The 19,357-nt window shown below is 40.8% G+C and overlaps 1 pseudogene; it reads right to left on the reverse strand.

Annotated features, from left to right (window-relative positions):
* Positions 1–18,066: 18,066 nt before the first annotated feature.
* LOC123487479 overlaps positions 18,067–19,357 on the reverse strand; it is a 24,325-nt pseudogene continuing 23,034 nt past the window's right edge.

Genomic DNA, 19,357 nt, shown 5'->3' on the forward strand with positions numbered 1-19,357 from the left:
AAACACACACATCCATGCACACGCACACACACACACACACACACACACACACACACACACACACACACAAGCTTGAGTAGATGGGGGAGAAAACTAACAACACTTGTGAAATGTATCTTGATATGAGAAAACATCCCTAAAGGGTAGTGGTGTATTGATTGGGGAAAGTTGTATAGAAGTTGTATGTATTTTTGAACACTTCCTAGTTGTTTACGAAGTGGTGAAAGATATATGAAAGTAAGTAGAGGTGTAGACATGTTAAGCTAAATCAATTTTACCCATCCTTGATACGTGATGATTATGTGCATCTTTATACACGGGTCAATACGTTGAAATTACTTCAAATTCATAACCTGTGGAAAACACACGAGATGAGCTTGGCACATAGAGCACTATCAAGGTTTTTAAAGGTCTAGTTAGCAAAGGCAATAGATGAGAGATGTCAGTTTCACAGTTTATGAGCTCTGTTTGTCCTGAAAATGCCCCAACCTCTGTGGCCATTCTCCCATACCTTAGGCATCATCTGAAAAAAAAACCTGATGCTTGAGTCATTTGCCGCATCCCTGCATCTGCACCTGAAAGAATAATTTGAGGTCAGGCACCTTCTCTCCCCAGAAAAGGGTCATGTTAGATTAATAGCTCCCAGGCAAAATGCAGGGCTGACAGATCACATTTGATACTGAAAATGTATATGTGTTTTACTAAGGTAACTTTTCAGAGGTGGCGTAATTATTCTCCTAGAGTGTAACCAGGGATGGAAATGAAGCTGGCCGGCTAGCCCGCTAGCCATTGACGTGCTTTTCAGACCAAACTAGTAGAAAATGTGCCCAACTAGCCCACCAGATAGTGGTTTTGTTTTATTTTCAAATATACTTTGGCACCAGAATTTTGGACCTGGGCTAGTAAAAATTGCAGTCTACTAGCCCAGCTGGTCAGTCCTTAGGTTCCATACTTGGGTGTAACTGTTGTTTTTAACAAAGAATATAGCTTTTATTCTCATTGTTCTTAGCAATTTGCTGTGTTTGATTTGCTTGTGCATTATGTCTTATATGTTTATCTTCGACAATTTTGTTCAATTGCCTATGTTAATCAATCATATTTATTTAAAAAAATCGACTTCAAAACATATCAACGAAGAAGCTCTGTTTTTATAATAGAATTTCTAATAGAATTTATTAGTTGAATTCTCTGTCCACTGCTGCATGCCTCACATTCAGACTTCATTACTGTCCATCTCTCTTGCTCCATGTGTCATAACATCAATAGGAATTTCCTATGCCCTATATTGCTTAGGCCTGCATTGAATATGCAACGACTCAACAGTGAATACGCAGAAGAACCCCCAACCCTCTTCAATTCTGAAATATACATATTTTTTACATACAGTACCTTTTTTTAGAGAAGTTAGAGTACATGAAATTCATTCTTTTTGGGGGGTTTCGGGCCCAGTTCCGACAGTCCTACAATTCCTATAATGACTGACTCCACAGACTACATATCTTTTTGCCTTGTTTCTACTCTGGCACAGAAGAAAGACTGCGCTGCCTGGCTGCTGAAGTACTGGGGGAAAACAATACCACTGGGCTTTGCCACTACCTGTAAGCTCAGAGATGAGAGAGAAACACGGTTGAAATTAAGGGGGCAAAAATAATTATTCTCTGAATGAGATGTCTTGGGCTTGATCACACTGCAAATCAAACCACTATCTCTTAGGCTACTTAAAATTTCACTTTTAAAATTCAAACCTGATTGTACTTTTATGGAAATGTCACTCCATCAATGAATGAAGTGCCTTTTCTCCTGTCTCCAGGTTCTCTCCATCCTGGAATCTCTGCTCTGCCCTTCATTACAATTCTCTTGATAAAGAAAGCAGAAGAAATGGGGGAAAGATGTAAATTCGGAAGCGAAAAAAGGTTTGAATCTTTTTTTGGGAGTTCCGGGAATAGGGGAAAAAATAGGAAAATGACAGATATAGTCAGACCTGACACCAGAGACCCACGGGTTTGACAGCCACAAGACACATGGCTTCCTCACTTGCCATGTCCTGTGTTGTTAATTAAATTTATGCTGGTGTAATTAACATTCAAGAGGTTGTAATAGTGCTATGGGCCTGCTCTAGGTGTTTTTTTATCACAGGTGTGGATAAGAAGCTCGGAGCCAAAAAACTAAAATGGTTTTGTGCGATTTCCACAGTGATTTGAACAAAAAAAGAGAAGTCGAAGAAATAAAACAATGTCAGAATATCTTATTTTATTTATAGAGTTATTACATGTATCATGCTATGTAACAGTATTGGGCCTCTATGGAAAGGTGAAACCCCAAATAAACAGAATACAAAAAAAGTAACAAGATGGCTTCCAACTAAACCACACTTTACCAGAAGTATTACCATAGATATTCCAGCCATTCCTCTATTTACATTTACATTTTAGTAATTTAGCAGACGCTCTTATTCAGAGCGACTTACAGGAGCAATTAGGGTTAAGTGCCTTGCTTAAGGGCACATCGACAGATTTTTCACCTAGTTGGCTCTATCCTCCACCTTTGGTGTTGCACTGCATAGTGCATATTATTATCAGCCAGGTCTCAGTGGTTCTGTGGTGTCATGGAGCAGGTACAGAGATGCCAAGGCCCTATCGAGCATCCCATCATCACAGCCGTGTTCCTCATTAGTCCACTGATACGCTCCATGATCATCCACCAACACATAGGGGAATTCAGCCATCCGTTACGGACCTCACCTTCGCACCGTCCTCGGCCCTGAGATTGATCAGCATCAGCTACAGGGCCAAACTAAACGCAATCAGTCTGGCTCCTAAATGGCAGCCTATTACCTTTATAGTGCACTACTTTTGACCAGAGCCCTGTACTATATGTGGAATAGGGAGCCATTTGGGACGCATCCAGAGACTTCTTATATATGCGTCTTATTTGAAATGGGAGCCGTTTTCGCATTTATTTTTCCTTTTCACCCTTGGGGGCTTTGGGGTATCTGATAGACTGACAGATTCTCCGCTAATTCTCCCTAGTCTCCTAACTCCCTTGGTGGCTGAGAGGAGGAGAGTTCCAACTGAATCAATGACCATTTTCCGGAGTCAGTCGTCGTCGGCGGCCATTTTGTTAAATCAATGACACCTCGGTGGGGCGTTCATGGAAGATTAAGTGAATATTAACTACATTATTGATGATTGTAATGATTAATAATATCCCCAGTATGATGTAGTTTGACTGAGGGAGACAGTAGCTATGTTGCATTAACTTCTTCAGTGATTTTTTGTCGACATTTTAGAAAGTTTGAATAGAATTTATAGATGCAACAATTGTCTTTTAAGGAAAGTTTCATAGAATATCTTGTGTCAATAAAAACAGCTGGACGTAATAATATCCCCCAAAATACAATTTCACGCAAAAACCTCATTGTGAATAAAAATGTCGTATTTGAAGTGTTTCCATTACCCATTTAGGTAAATTGCACATTAATAAATTGGTGACAGCCTGTATGCCCTCCAACCTATATGTTTCATGTCTCAGGTAGCTCAAAGCCAGCATGGATAGAATGCAATAATTCACTAATATTTGCCATATTCTAATAATTATCATGTAGCATTATGCGTGGTCGTGCACTGGGTGAAACTTGCACTCCTGTAGATATTCAATAATTGGATGGTGAAACTTGCCAGCCAACCAGAAAAGCAAGGCGAAGCAATTCAGGCATTCTTGAAAGTCAGGACAATCCTTGTCCTGCAAAGGAAAAAATAATTGCTTTTGTAGAATAAACCTGGGTCAATGGAAACCTGCCTATTGATGAGGAGCGTAGGGGGTTAAATTACAGTGGAATGTAGGCCTACATGAAGCCCTGGTGCAGATTACATGAGTTATATGCATATCATCTCTTAATATAACTGAAGCTTATAGACTATAGCCATCTCTAACTGCAGCGATTAAGTTATATCTCAATGTAGATATTGTCAGGTTTTGTTTTTAAGATGTAGAATACTATTCAGGTATAAGGTGTCATTGGAATACTTGCAATGACTCTACAACTAACAATTGCTCTCTCTGTCTGTCTGCCTGTCTGATTGTGCCCTGTGTTTGTGTGGAATGACCTGAGAATAGGACAGGCATTTTGCTTCAGCTGTCTGGCACTGACACAGCCACTCGTTTACCTGTGATGTCCCATTAGAAATCAGATGGGACCCAGTCCGACACAGAAGGAGCACAGGAACCTCACCTGGTGGCCTTGAGACCTGGCTGTTGCCTGGTGCCACGGTGAGCTCCTGAGAACAAATTGAAACTGTCACCAATGGCGTTTCACAGCGCTGATTCCCAAGCCTGAAGGTGAAAGAACACTCGGCTAATGATCAAAGGCTATCTCGTCCCTGGATGATATAGGCTTCTATTTAGCACCTGCTAGGGGAAAGAGGGACCCTGATATGAAATATAAATTCTGTGCACCATGAAGAAGACCTAATGGACTCAGGTCCAGTGATGAAACATCTATAAGTCTTGAGTGGTCCGTTTGAGTGATTAGCTTAGCAACGGTATCATTTTAATTTGTGTACAATAATCGTGACTAAATGAATGCCTGAGGAGCACAAGTTAAAAAAACAAAAATGCCTTTCGGTAATAAGAACCTATAATGAATTATTACACCGCCTGAATTGCCTTAATGTTAATTAAATATGATGTTGTTATTTTGAATGAGAAATGTTTATCAAATGCATAATAATGGAAATGACAGGGTTAATTTTGATTATGTAGAATGATGTTTGGCACATTCAGAGTTTAGCTGAAAACACTTGGCCATATCTAATGTAATTGCATTATCAAACAAAGGTTTGACACCCCACTTTGTAGAGTGTGAATGCTGCTGTATGTAGCTCTGGCTATGCTGTTCATCTGTCTTAGTAGCTATTAGCCTACAGCCCTGTGGTATCAAACCCTTACTGAACACACTTCAAAACATGGAGAAAGTAAGTAGCCATCTTTTACATCTCAGTTCCTTGGCTTTCCAAGGTTGTAGGATGCAAGCGTAACAGAGTTAAGGATGCACCGTAAGCTCACTCCAAAGCCAGCCTGAAATGTTGCGGATGCAGCCATCCAATTGGTACCTTTTGGGTAGCTCAAACAGTTGGAATGCTGTCAAGGAGGGCGGTCACGTTTGTTAGCAAAGCAGAGGTCCGGAGTTCGAGCCAGATATGAGCCGAATCGCGGGGAAGTGGTACTCGCTAAGCAAGCAACGTGACGTCCAAACACCTGAGGATCTATGCCATCTTAGTCTTTCACCCATGCAGGTGGCAGTAGATACACATTTAAATGTGTGCCCTAACACACCTTCTTACATTGAACTTGAATCCTGTGGCTTCGATTTTATAGTCAGCACAGGACCCAGCCAGTCTTCTTCCGCATTCAACTACAGTATGTATTTGAATCAAATATGTCAGTTGATTTCCAGAAGACACTATGGACACAGAGTTCTTATTATTTTCTCTCATGATTGCATAGTTGAATTAACAGTAAGTTATCAGTTTTAAATTCAGGCATTGTACTAGTCAGGAGGATTTAGGTGTTTGAAACGTAAGGGGCCCCCAGCACAGAGCCTGGGGGACACCCTGTGTAACTGCAATGGAGTCTGAGGTGTGGCCATTGAGGGATCACTTTTTGGTTGATTGGTCGCTGTCCTCTTCAGCGACTGTCTGATTGTGCCACACACCCTCACAGTGGGTAGCCGTCCTCTGAACTGGCATGCAGGCCCACAATGGGCCACATCTTAGCAGCCTGGGCCACTCTCCTGTGTGACACGAATGCAGGAAATTAACGGACCTTTGAAAGTGAAAAGATCTTGAATGACTGGAGGGCTTTGAGAGGGCTGAGAGAACATAGAAAGTGTATAGTCTGTAATAATTGCCGTCTGTCCTGTGAAACGGCATCAAGACCATGGCAGTCACGGCTGCAAACCAGCACATCCTCTAATTATTGAGAAGCAGTGCCTAGCGCCGACCAACCGTGGGATGCTAAGTGGTGTTCAGAGACTCGCTGCTGTGTGGTTAGCACAGATTTACTGCATCTCTCTGACTTCTACTTTTATTAAATATGATATTTCACACAGAAGGAAAAAGGGATCTCCAGACAACTGTTAAAATGCAAAGTTTCAGAGCATGAAAGGCAAAAACTAGGATTATTCTAAGGCTATTCCACAGAGGACGGAAAAAGGGAAGAATGTGGAACAAAAACATCAAAGTGAGGCAGAGAAGAAGAGGGGGAAAAAGAAAAAAAAACAGAGCAAAGCTGTGAAATATTTAACGTGGGGCCCAACAGGTGGTCAAGAGTGCAATGCAAGGCTATGGTTTGATTACAATTAATAATGAATGGCTCTTGTACTTTTTTCTTACTCTAATTGAAAAAGAAATGGAGAAACATATCCAACAAAACATTTGAAAATGAATGTGTTGGAGTGGGTGTAATTAAATTACAATTAGGTAAATGTTAATGAGGAACTTAATCGCTGATAAATGGCTCTGGTTAACTGCTTTTAAGTCCTTGTATAGAGGGCTGCTTATGAGGAATCTATCCAGAGAAGGAAGGCGTGCATTTGAAATCATGTTAAAAAAAAATGTGTATGTACTATAGGCACTGCTTTGGAATTTTGCAATTTTTTGGAACTATTCCAAATCTCATTTTTTTACAGAAAATAATGTTTTTTTGGAATTCGAGTTTCATCATTCACATAGCATTATAAACTGGGTGGTTCAAGCCCTGAATGCTGATTGGCTGACAGCCATGGTATATCAGACCGTATACCACGGGTATGACAAAACATGTATTTTTATTGCTCTGGTGATTGGTAACTTGAGTTTATAATAGCAATAAGGCACCTCGGGAGTTGTGGTATATGGCCAATATACCACTGACTAGAAAACTGTATCCAGGCACTCAGCGTTATGTTGTGCCTAAGAACAGCCCTTAGCCATGGTATATTGGCCTTATTGCACACTCGTGCCTTATTGTAGTCATTTTTTTATTCACATAACTATGGCATGATGGGACTGTTGTTGATGTCATAGGTCAGACGTGGTGCTTGCCTCTTCCATAAAGAAGACCCCCCCCCCTTTTTTTTTTTTTTTTTTTTTTTTTTTTTTTTTTTTTTTGATTAGTTCATTAGAATTTCAATGGCAGATTGGCAGGCTGAGGCCACGTGGCTTCATACCAGAAACAATCCCCTTCCGAGAAGAATATGCTTCAGGGGATGGGAAGGCAACATATGACCATTCTTATGGTTTAAAAAATGGTGATGCGTTCAAAAACTTCTGAACCCTCTCTCCGTCTGTGATTGTGGGGAATGGAATTCTCATGGATGTGTAATAATTAATTAACGTTTGGGACCTGGATTGCCAGCTGCTAGGTGTCCAGGGTATTTTCTTAAATACACTGGAATACGATTATGCCTCTCTTTGATCCACATTTCATCAACTCCACATTCACCACAAAAACCCTTCCTTCTTCTCTTCCTAATGATGCTGGGCCTTAAGACCAGAAAATAAAGAAAATACTTTTTTGAGCTGTCAAAAGTTAAAGCTGACTTTGTTCAGAACCCCTTAACTTTAATAGTATTATACAGTACACGGTCATACCAGGTCACTTAGTCTTGGGTATAATGATGGGTAGTTCCTATGGGAAAATACTATAGGGTATCTGCCAACTAGACTTCCATAACGAGCCAAGATGGTTGCTTGTTGGTTGAAGATGATGGATGCTGATGTCACTACAAGGCCTTTGAGTTCTGTATGCCTCAAAGCCTTGATACAGTGAGGAAACAACAGGGGAGACTAGGTCATGGAAAATGTCAGTATGACTGACTTAAGTGGCTAGTTGGAGACTTTAGGTCAGGAAAGTGCTCAGTACCACTGACTTAAGTGGCTAGTGTTTTGGAGACTTGTGGGTTAGCCTGGCATGTGATTTAGTGGGCATAGGAGTGCCGGACAGCCTCTGAAGGGAGGAAGTAGGATAGGGCACCAATGGCACCAGATGAGCAGAGCAGTTGAGTGTGGATAGCGTGCTTACGTAGTCGTAGATGTCACACTTTCCTATACCTTGACCCATGTATCACGTTTCAGGAGCTGTAGCGACTACATTTATAATCATCCTCATCCTACATCATCATCTTCACCACCATCGTCTTCTCCATCTCTGTGTGGACTCTTTTATATGTTCATTTCTTTCCTTCCTCACTAATTCGGGACCAATTTCCATAAGCAGCAGTCTCAGTCCACCAGGCGTATTTCACACTGTAAAGATATACTTTTCTTTTAACATTTGATCTGCATACAATTAACAGTAAATTATAGACGACAAGTAAATGCACCAATTCAGTGATCTTTTAAGACAAGCCTTTTAAGTTTTGTGGTTCTTTCCGCGAGGGCAGACATTTCCACACATGAACCCTAGTGTCTCCAAGATGATTTAAATACAATATGGAAATTAAACATTAACTACTTTATTAATCTCTCCTTCAATTAAAGAAAGCAGTGGTTGAGACCCATCCTCTTTATGTGATTTAGCTTCTTCAGGTTTTATATCCACTTGCATGCAAGTGCTTCCCGAGCAGTTTTTATAATCCTGCATCCCATAATACAATATGAGTTAACTACTTTTGACCAGCTCTGCTGTGGTAGTGCACTATGTATGGAATAGGGTGTCATTTGAGACGCAGCCATGTGTAGGTTCACAGAAGCCCAAATGTCCCTTGGCAATTATTAGACCCACTAACGACAAACCACAGAGATGAACTTCTTGTTCTTCCTCAGAATAACTGAGTAGCGAAAAAAGTTAACTATAAGACAGTGTTTTTATTTGCCTTAATTCATAGACTAGAGCCTTAATAAGATATGTCTATCAACTTACGATCAGTTCCCAGCTCTGTATTCAGTTCTCTGTTGAACAGTGCAGAAGATGTAGGATTGGGGGTTAATTAACATATATTTACAAATTATACTATTCAAACTAATTTAGTTTTCTGCAAAAATGAATCTCAATTACAAAGGAAAAAGGGAAACCAGAAATTGAAATTTTCTTCAGACATTAAAATGGATGAGTGTTGCTTTACGAGGGGAATCTTTTCTCTCATTTCGTAATCTTTTATTAAAGTTATCCACTGGCCTTTTGCTGGAATCTGAATGAACAACGTTTACAGAAGATCACATGACAGAAGTTCGCCCCAAATTATGTATGAATTCATACTGTGCAGCATTTCATAGAACTAAACAGGGGTAGTGGAAAAACTGCTGAGAGAGGTCATTCCCACATTTCATCTCTGTGATTACTTGACCATGTCAAACGTTAGCTGACATCATGTCATTCCAAAACATGAAACAGCAGATAAAAAAGAGAAGGAAGGAATTTCATAATGGAAGAGTGTAGAAAACAAATATTCAGCCGTTTTATTGATTCTTCTCGATTAATAAGTAAAAGCTGACAATAGCAACAAAAAGCTAGGAACAGTATGTGATTTTTCTCATTGTGCTCTTAAATGTTATTTTTATTGATTTTTTTCCCAATATTGTGCAATTACTGACAAAAATAAATTAAAATAAGCTGGCATGGATATGAATTGCAGAAAAAAATTATTATTACATGTAATGATTGGTGCATTTACCTTATTTGTTGCAGTAATGATACTGTGTTGTATTAATGGTAAAACAATTTTTTGCATCAAATAGCATTGATTGATTGTCAGAGAGCGCTGAGTCAAATTTATCACAAGTATACATTTTGCAGTACAGCACATAAGTGAATGATTTGCATCAGGATCTTCAGCCTTTTTCTTACCCAAGGACCCCCTCCCAGGAGCAAACCTTGACGACCAAGGACCCCATCATACGTTAGCAAAAACGGACTCTCAGTTAAGATCTTTTAGTTACATTCATATTATTCCAACCCATGGATACATGTAGTTGCATCATTCTCATGGTTCATATTTGATGAACCCAATTCCTGGTTTATAGATTTGATGGCCGAAACAATATATAGCTTGGAAAATACATGTAAAACATTTCAAATGCAGGGAAGTCGTGAAATTAATTTTCTTTTTATTCACCTACTATACATACATGTAAATATATATACAAAGTAACATAAATCCACAGTGTTGAAGATTGTCCATTAGATAATATAGTATGGCATTTCTAAAGAAGTCAATTATTATGGCACCAATGTTTCAGTAAACTCTTGCCTTCAATCACTTTTTATTTGACTAATTACAGCCACTTCAACTATAAATCGAAGAATTATCTTGTTAACTTCAAGCCACCTTCAATGTTAGAATTTGAATAAGTACATTTGATGTCAAAGTATCCCAGTTAATTTAAGAAAGGTTCAAACATGTTGGAAGATTTCTTCCATTGTGGGTCATTGCAAAGCCTTTTACACCACTATTATTTTATTCATTGGGCTCACACATGAAATATATTTTACAAAACGTTTTCTCCCTCATCTTCTATGATCCCAATCTAGCTGCCTTGGTAAGATTCAGAGCCAATAATGAACGCAATCACATATTATAATTACTATTTTAATTTTATTAGAGTAAAATTGGTGATAAATGTTGAAGATATCTGCAAAGTAGATTTACACTTTTGTATTTTTGCATATCAAGGGCCAGTATCATCCCCCTCCCTACTTTGGGACCAAAAGTGGACCTATAACCTCTGGCCACATCCTGTAACTTACTGATCTGAGGAGCTTACTATGCCGTTTACTGCTTTAAATAACTATTTATAGAAAAAATCAATTATGTACACAAAAAAATGATATTTTCACAATAAAGGTCATGTTACTTCTGACAATAGTCTGTAAATGTTCATGATTTTATGTGCCTCAACTACCTCAACTATTAGGTGCCCCCACATTGACTCTGCACATTTTATCCCCTGTATATATAGCCTCCCTACTGTCACTTTATTTTACTTCTGCTCTTTGTTTTCTCTCAACACTTTTTTTTTGTTGTTGTTTTATTCTTACTTTTTTTGTTTAAAATAAGCACTGTTGGTTAAGGGCTGTGCGTGAACATTTTCCTGTAATGTCTGTGTTGTATTAGCGCATGTGACCAATAAAATTTGATTTGATTTGATTTGATTTGATTTAAGTATCATATTTGAAATAATATAAAGTAAATGAATATGTCTCTAATACCATTTTAATTAATAATGTTCAAGTATTTTCACAGTAGGAAGCAGCAGCCCGACAGATAAGTAATCATTTGGCCTACATAGCCAACTAATGTGTTATACAATTTCTTTGGTTGTATTTTTTCACAATTCCTCTTACCATTATTCATACTTCTATTCATATTATCCGTGAACATACAACATGATTCGATAATACAATGAGAAGTTCTCTAACTGGAGGAGCAAATCATGTGTTACGTGTTTTAGATTTTGTTCCTTTAGCTCCAACATACACAATGCCTTATTTGTCTGTCTTCTATATTACAAATGGTCCTAGGATGAGGGACAAATCAGGGTTTTCAAAGCGTCCTTGTAGAAATGGATTCCTAAACAATTTGGGTCTTCAGAGAGAATTGGCACAGGAGTCACTATAGGCCTAGAGAGGGAATGACTATGTTTGTGTGTCATGGAAATCACATGATTCATAGGAGACAAACACAATTTCATATTAATGAATAATTGAGACGGTTTAGAACTGAGAGGAGATAGATGTGACAGTTATTTATTTTACAATATTTAAAAACCATTGTTTTCTTCTAACAATGATCGTGCCCCATTACTGTGGTTTCAATTAGCTTGTGTTTCTGTATCAGGATGGAATAAATGATGGTACATTTGATAAGTATGCCATTAAATCACTTCTGTGAGTGTGATAAAAACTATATTGTTATGATGTTAATCATATGTGCACAAGAAAGATTTGTACCGGTATATGTGTTTAAATCTCTTTGACCCAACTGAGCACTTATGTTAAATTTTTTACCCCAAATAATTATTACAAATAATTTATAAGGATAAAAACTGTAACAGAGGTTCACACACAATCCTTTAACATTACGGTAAAAAATCAATAAATTTAAAACATTTATAAATATATAGATTTGATATACAACCATTTTTTTAGATGGAGAGGTTAGAATCATTTAATATTGGAGATAGATTTGAGTTCTATCAAATTTGTCTTTGCATCTTTTCTAATCCTCATGTTTTTTATTTGATTGGGGCGCCTTCACCATCCTTCCCCTGATTGGAGTAAACTAACAGACGTCACCCTTCAACTACTACTTACAGCTATTTTCTCTCACATGTATGGTACATACTTAGTTAACTATTAATATATATATATATTCTAATTTCCTCTCTGCAAGTGCTGGATTTTCACCCACAGCAGCCAATGCATTAATTAGGATCTTTGCCACTCTGCGATGTTCTGGAATTAACCCATCTTCCCAGTATAATATAATTTACCTATTTCCTTTTTGCATTCACATCCCTCCATTTTGCTGTGATGTCTTACGGGGTCTTAGACCTCCCTTATTTGTAAAATATTTACCAATATTCCCCTAAAAATAAATACTTTACTCAGTATAGATATATATATTATTTTTGTTTTTAGCAATTCCGAAATTGTACTGCATTAACCCCACATTCCCACCAATACATAGTATCCTAATTACAATTCCCCATCATCTGTCTGACTGTGTCAGTCCTAGTTAACCTGTGTCTCTGTAACAAGCCAGCAGCTCAGTTTTGTGACATGTGAGAGGAGGGACAGGCGCAGGCAAGTGCCTTGGCTGGAGACAGGGGAACTGGGACGGGAGAATGTCTGGAGCCCCTTACATCATAATACATGACCTTGGTTCTTCCGCCATTAAAGCTCTGGTGCCCCTCTCCTCTCTCGTAAAGGGAGGCAGAGGATTCATTCACCACGTCTGTCTCTGGATCTCATCATAGCTAGAGGAGGTTTGGTTGGAAAAGCATTATTCTAGTCTCAGTCCATTATATATCATTTTCAAAACACATCCCAAGTCTAAAAGGAAGGAAAAAAACTTTTCATTTTTAATGACAATTCTGAATTATTCTATTTATTATATACTCTTCTTTCAAAGGTAGCTGGGAAGCCATGAAAGGTGACAGATACGTCACGGAAGTCTTTTTCTGCTAAGGAGGACTTAATGGTTGGCAAACTACACCTGAGCACCATGAAATTAACAGAAAAATAGTGGAAAACATGAGATGATTATGCCTTCAAGTGGGATACTTTTTTATTCCTTCCCTCTCTGCTTATGTTTTTCTAGTCCTTCTCCCGCCCCTCCCACTTCTCCCTCCTCCCACTTCTCCACTTCTCCCTCCTCCCACTCCTCCCACTTCTCCCCTTCTCCCTCCTCCCACTCCTCCCTTCCCTCCTGCCCTCCTCCCACTTCTCCCACTCCTCCTTCCCTCCTCCCACTCCTCCCACTTCTCCCTCCCTCCTTCTCCCACTCTTCCCTTCTCCCACTTCTCCCTCCTCCCACTCCTCCTCCTCCCCCTCCTCCCACTTCTCCTCCTCCCCTCCTCCCGCCTCCCGCCTCCTTCTCCCTCCTCCCATATCCTCCTGCCCTCCTCCCACTTCTCCCTCCCTCCTCCCTTCTCCCACTCCTCCCCTTCTCCCCACTTCTCCCTCCTCCCTCATCCATTTCTCCACTTCTCCCCTCCTCCTTCTCCTCCTCCCACTCCTCCTTCTCCTCCTCCCACTTCTCCCACTTCTCCTCCTCCCTTCTCCCACTTCTCCCACTCCTCCTTCTCCCACTTCTCCTTCTCCCTTCTCCCCACTCCTGCCACTCCCTCCCACTTCTCCCTCCTGCCCTCCCCTCCCACTTCTCCCACTCCTGCCACTCTCCACTTCTCCCACTCCTCCACTTCTCCCACTTCTCCCACTTCTCCTCCTCCTCCTCCCACTTCTCCTCCTCCCGCCTCCCACTTCTCCCACTCCTCCCTTCTCCCACTTCTCCCACTTCTCCCCCTCCTCCACTTCTCCCACTCCTGCCCTCCTCCTTCCTCCTGCCTCCTCCACTTCTCCCACTCCTCCCTTCTCCCTTCTCCCCACTCCTCCCACTCCCTCCCGCCTCCCACTCCTCCTTCACCCTTCTCCCACTCCTCCACTTCTCCCACTCCTCCTGTCCCACTTCTCCCTCCTCCCCTCCTCAACTTCTCCCTTCTCCTCCTCCTCCCACTCCTCCCACTTCTCCCACTTCTCCCACTTCTCCCCCACTTCTCCCCTCCTCCTTCTCCCACTTCTACACTCCTCCCACTTCTCCCACTTCTCCTCCTGCCACTCCTCCCACTTCTCCCTCCTGCCACTCCTCCCTTCTCCCACTCCTGCCACTCCTCCCACTTCTCCCTCCTCCCACTTCTCCCACTTCTCCCACTCCTCCTTCTCCTTCTCCCTCCTCCCACTTCTCCCACTTCTCCTCCTCCCACTTCTCCCCACTTCTCCTCCTCCTTCCCTCCTTGTCCCTCCTCCCTTTTCCCTCCTCCCACTTCTCCCACTCCTCCCTTCTCCCACTCAGTAACTTTTTTTGAACTATGTAATTGGAACGAGTCATAAATAAGAAAGAACACTGTATTGTGGGACATAATTCCTTAATAAGTATGTAACCTCCTTGGTGGACCTTTTGCTGAGCATCTTGCAGTATGTGTTCTGTATGTTTTAACTCTTCACCTGTCTGGCTAACTTTACTCACTGTAGAAGTGTCAGAGGAAATCCAACTTATTATGTTCACTTCTACCACCTTTTAAATTAGAATATTCCCAATAATGTCATACATCGACCAAATGTTGAAATTGTCCATTCATACTTGCATTCTGCTTTAATTATAGACTGCATAGTGCCAAATGTATTCATCTGTGAATGATATGCTGTTGTTTGATTTTTCTGGCCTGCAAAATGTAATGAATTGCCATAAAGATGGCAGAGTACAGACATCATTGGTTTAGCAGTATCCACAGAGTTTTTAAACTATGCTTCAATGCACCAATAAATCAGCACAATCTACTTTCTTCGTTTTTCAAATTGCCGGCGTCTTGGAGCTAGAATTGGGATCATGTATATTGTGCTAATGACCATACAAAAAAAGAGTAACGGAGAGAAATCTACAATAAGCAAAGTTATCAAATGAGTAAGCTCTTAAGGCAGCCATCTTTATGCAAGTCCGCCATTACAATATTACTGATTTATTTGCATATCCTGGGACTTTAATAGTACGCTGGTGGCTTCTTGAAGAATGCTGCTGTTTATATTTAATTATGTGAATTATCTTTAATGCATGATTAATTAAGATGTCCTAGTGCTAATTCCTTATTTACAATGTATTCTTTACACGCTGACTTGATTGCTTGGTTTGTGACCAAAGTTTAAAAACTCTAGACCTTGTTAAGGAGGGGTTGAATATGAATAACATTTTAATTGCAATTAATTATGTATCACAAACCTGTTTTTTATTCAACACTAACGAACACAGCTCATTACTTTATAAGGAATGCTGTTGATTGTGGGCCATTCTTACAGTACTATACACTGAGTGTACATTATGAACTCCTGCTCTTTCCATGACATGGACTGACCAGGTGAATCCAGGTGAAAGCTATGATCCCTTATTGATGTCACTTGTTAAATCCACTTCAATTATTGTAGATGAAGGGGAGGAGACAGGTTAAAGAAGGATTTAAGTGCCTTTGAATGGGGTATGGTAGTAGGTGCCAGGCGCACCGGTTTGTGTCAAGAACTGCAACGCTGCTGGGTTTTTCAAACAGTTTCCTGTGTGTATCAAGAATTCAACACCTCCCACAGTTGTGCAAAGTTGGCTGGATGTCATTTGGGGGGTGGACCATTCTTGTTACACACATCTTTTGTCTTGCCCATTCACCCTCTGAATGACACACATACACAATTCATGTCTCAATTGTCTCAAGGCTTAAAAATCCTTCTTTAACCTGTCTCCTCCCCTTCATCTACAGTACACTGATTGAAGTGGATTTAACAAGTGACATCAATAAAGGATCATAGCTTTCACCTGGATTCACCTGGTCAGTCCATGTCATGGAAAGAGCAGATGTCCTTAATATGTTGTACACTCAGTGTATATCATGTCTAAAACTTTAAATGGAGAGATTGCAGTTTGCATATCTGACCAATAGGTGTCCCTGCAAACCATGTAAACGTTATAACATGGCGTCAGTTGCCAGATTCAATGCTGATACTGATGCTGCTGTTGCTAACACAAATATCACTGTCACCACTACTACTAGTAGTACCACCTCTAGTGATATTAACAACTACAATGTTGCTCACTAATTAGATTATTATTTTGATAAGATATGCATCTTTATTTCCTGTCTATTTACTGTCCATGACAACATTATAGACACTTACAAAATGTATACACTAATAAATTGTTCAATACAAACACACATAATAAAGTGAAATCAATATGTTCATTAGAATTTGATTTGATTTCTTGCTTGATATTGTTTGATAATGGACAGCATATACGTTATTATAGTTGAAGATTTTGTTTTACTCATTTCTGTAAGACTATTTCTTCACATGTTCTTAGACATGTTAAACACTAAACATTCTGTAGGCACCCCTTGTGTACTCCTAAATGCAAATGGTGGCGGTGCCTCCGAAGTCCCACAGGCGAGGGATGCATACATATGCGTTTAATAAACATACACAAATTAGATAACAAGGTAGTACTGAGTAGAAGGCCTTTGCAGGTCTTTGATAGCAAACAGTAATACAGAGATTCTAATAGGTTGGCCTTTTCTGTTCTGTTGTTGGTACACCACATCTGGCCCGTGTTGGAGCCATCCCTTAGGCTGGCAAATAATGACTCTCTCTCTCTCTCTCTCTCTCTCTCTCTCTCTCTCTCTCTCTCTCTCTCTCTCTCTCTCTCTCCTCTCTCTCTCTCTCTCTCTCTCTTTCATATCCTTACTGACCCCAACCTGCTTAGGCCTCATAGTGCTTGGAGGGTGGATGTGTATTAGTGTCACCTCCCTTCTCTTCCCTCTCTCTTTTCGCTCTATCTGCCTCTGCAGTTCATCTCAGAGGGAGAGAGAGAGAAAAAGAGAGAGAGAGAGAGAGAGACCTAGGCTTGTGGGATAAAAGGCAAAAGAGGTAGAACCCCCTCCATCCTCCATCATCCTGCCCGCCAGGAGGACCAGTGAAGCGGAGGGATGAGCGGAGAGAGGGATGAGCGGAGGGATGAGCGGAGAAGAGGGATGAGCGGAGGGATGAGCGAGGAGAGGATGACCGGAGGAGATGAAGCAGGAGGGATGAGCGGAGGGATGAACAGAAGGATGACCGGAGGGATGAGCGGAGGGATGAACAGAGGTGACCGGAGGGATGAGCAGGAGAGGGATGAACAGAGGGATGACCGGAGGGATGAACGGAGGGATGAAAGGCCTGGCAGGGTGCTGGAGATGTGAGGCACATTTAGATGTATTTTTTGCTGGTTAAAAAGCTGTTGACATTTTTCCTCCCTCTCTCTCTCTATCTTTCCCCTTTTGTTGCCTTTGGAGAGAAAATGCATGCAAATATTGGCACACTGTTCAAAACAGGGGGAGAAGCACATTCAAAATGTCAGACAGGTTATTATTTAACACCTGGGCTGTTTTGAAACCAAAACAGCTGGAAAGTGCATGTGTCTCCCACAAGGTAATGTGTGTTGTGTTGCATACTGTCACAGGTAGGATATCCAGTAGAGCATCCATCTATGCACCACTGCCAAACTGTCCATTACCAGGGTGTTCTGTTCTACACCTGGCACTGGAAAAACAAACCAGGTTTACCATGACTTCTCCTGTGATATGCTGTGATCCACTGGGAAACTAAGCGTGTTAACGGGTTGATGCATGCAAATTAACCTCTTCCCATGGTTCCATTTCTCCCTCTCTCTCCCCTTCCTCTGCCTGCTCCTTCTATCCAGTATTTCCCCTCTTTCCCGGAGTTGCTGAAACACAACATCTGTGTAGTCACGCTGGGGTAGAGGAGGAGATATGGAGTCAGACTCTTTCCTGGGCTTCAGTCCTCGCTCTGATCCAGGCAGCGCTGAGCCACGGCTCGCCCCAGGGAAGGCTCGGGGCCTGGGTCAGCCTGTGGCGGTGAAGCCTCGGTCCCGGAGGGCCCAGCCCAGCACATATAAGCTGGATCAACTTCAGCTGCTTCCTGCATGACCAGGACGGTCTGGGCCGTACCAACGAGCAGTACAAGGGAGATAGGAGGTACCAAAGCAGGCAGCAAGCAGGTACCCTGAGGGGAGAAAGAATTGTAAATGATTTCATCCATAGGATCTTGCAACACTAAGGAAACAACACATAGAATCTTATGAATCCCAGTGATGTACAGTAACACCAACACTGTATGATAGATAGCACACTTGTTTTAATCGTTCCTGTAGCTGGTTTTGTGAGAGTGTATTCTTTCTGTGAAATACTCCTGCACTGCCTGGTGAATTCTCAGGCATCTCCTTGATGGAAGTGTTCATTAGGGCACACTGGAATTAAAACAATTTCCCGTATTACCTTGTTGTTTCCTGCATTTTCTTCCATTTGTGCCTACTGAACTGAGCCCTGATTTGCTTTTCCATTAATACCCAGAAATGTGGAGCACGCAGGGTCACATCTGAGGATGGTCTGCAGAATCATCCTTTTTGAGTCTTATAAGCCTGTCTGAGCTGTGGTTGAGTGTCTGCATTACATGGGAAATATGGCAATAGTTGCCTGAACTCTAGACACATTGGCGGGTGGAAATATATTAAAGCGGCACCAGAGAAGTGTTATTGCAACTCTTTCGCCATGTCAGTTAGTTTCTCTGCTGTGTGACAAATCTAATAACACAATAGATAGTATAGGATCATTATCATAACTGGGCCTTTGACCTATTCTGGTTTGGAATGTGATTTTTTTGTTCCAAGGAGAACAATACACTGTCCTCCATAGCCGCGAAAGCAGGGGGTGCTAGAGTGTTTCAGCACCCCCTGAAAAATCACAATTCACATTTAAAAAATACAACAAAAATACTTTACCCCCACACAAAAGTAGTGCACTGTCCTATTTTTCTTGAATCTTAAATGTTATTTTCTACGATTATATTAATGTTCTTCATCCAGTCAGTTGTTTGGCTGTTTGTTCAATACATTCCTTAATACACACTGGTTGGAATCACACTTGCAATAATGTGCACAAGAAACAGATAGGCCTATCATTAATTCTCCAATAAATCATTTATCTGTTACAAAACTTTTGACATCCCCATTGCTGAACCTGAATATAGTTTTTTAAACAGTTTGGATCGACCATCGGTTTAGGTGTTT

The sequence above is a fragment of the Coregonus clupeaformis genome, unplaced genomic scaffold (genome assembly GCF_020615455.1).
Source record: "Coregonus clupeaformis isolate EN_2021a unplaced genomic scaffold, ASM2061545v1 scaf1718, whole genome shotgun sequence".
Classification (NCBI taxonomy): domain Eukaryota; kingdom Metazoa; phylum Chordata; class Actinopteri; order Salmoniformes; family Salmonidae; genus Coregonus; species Coregonus clupeaformis.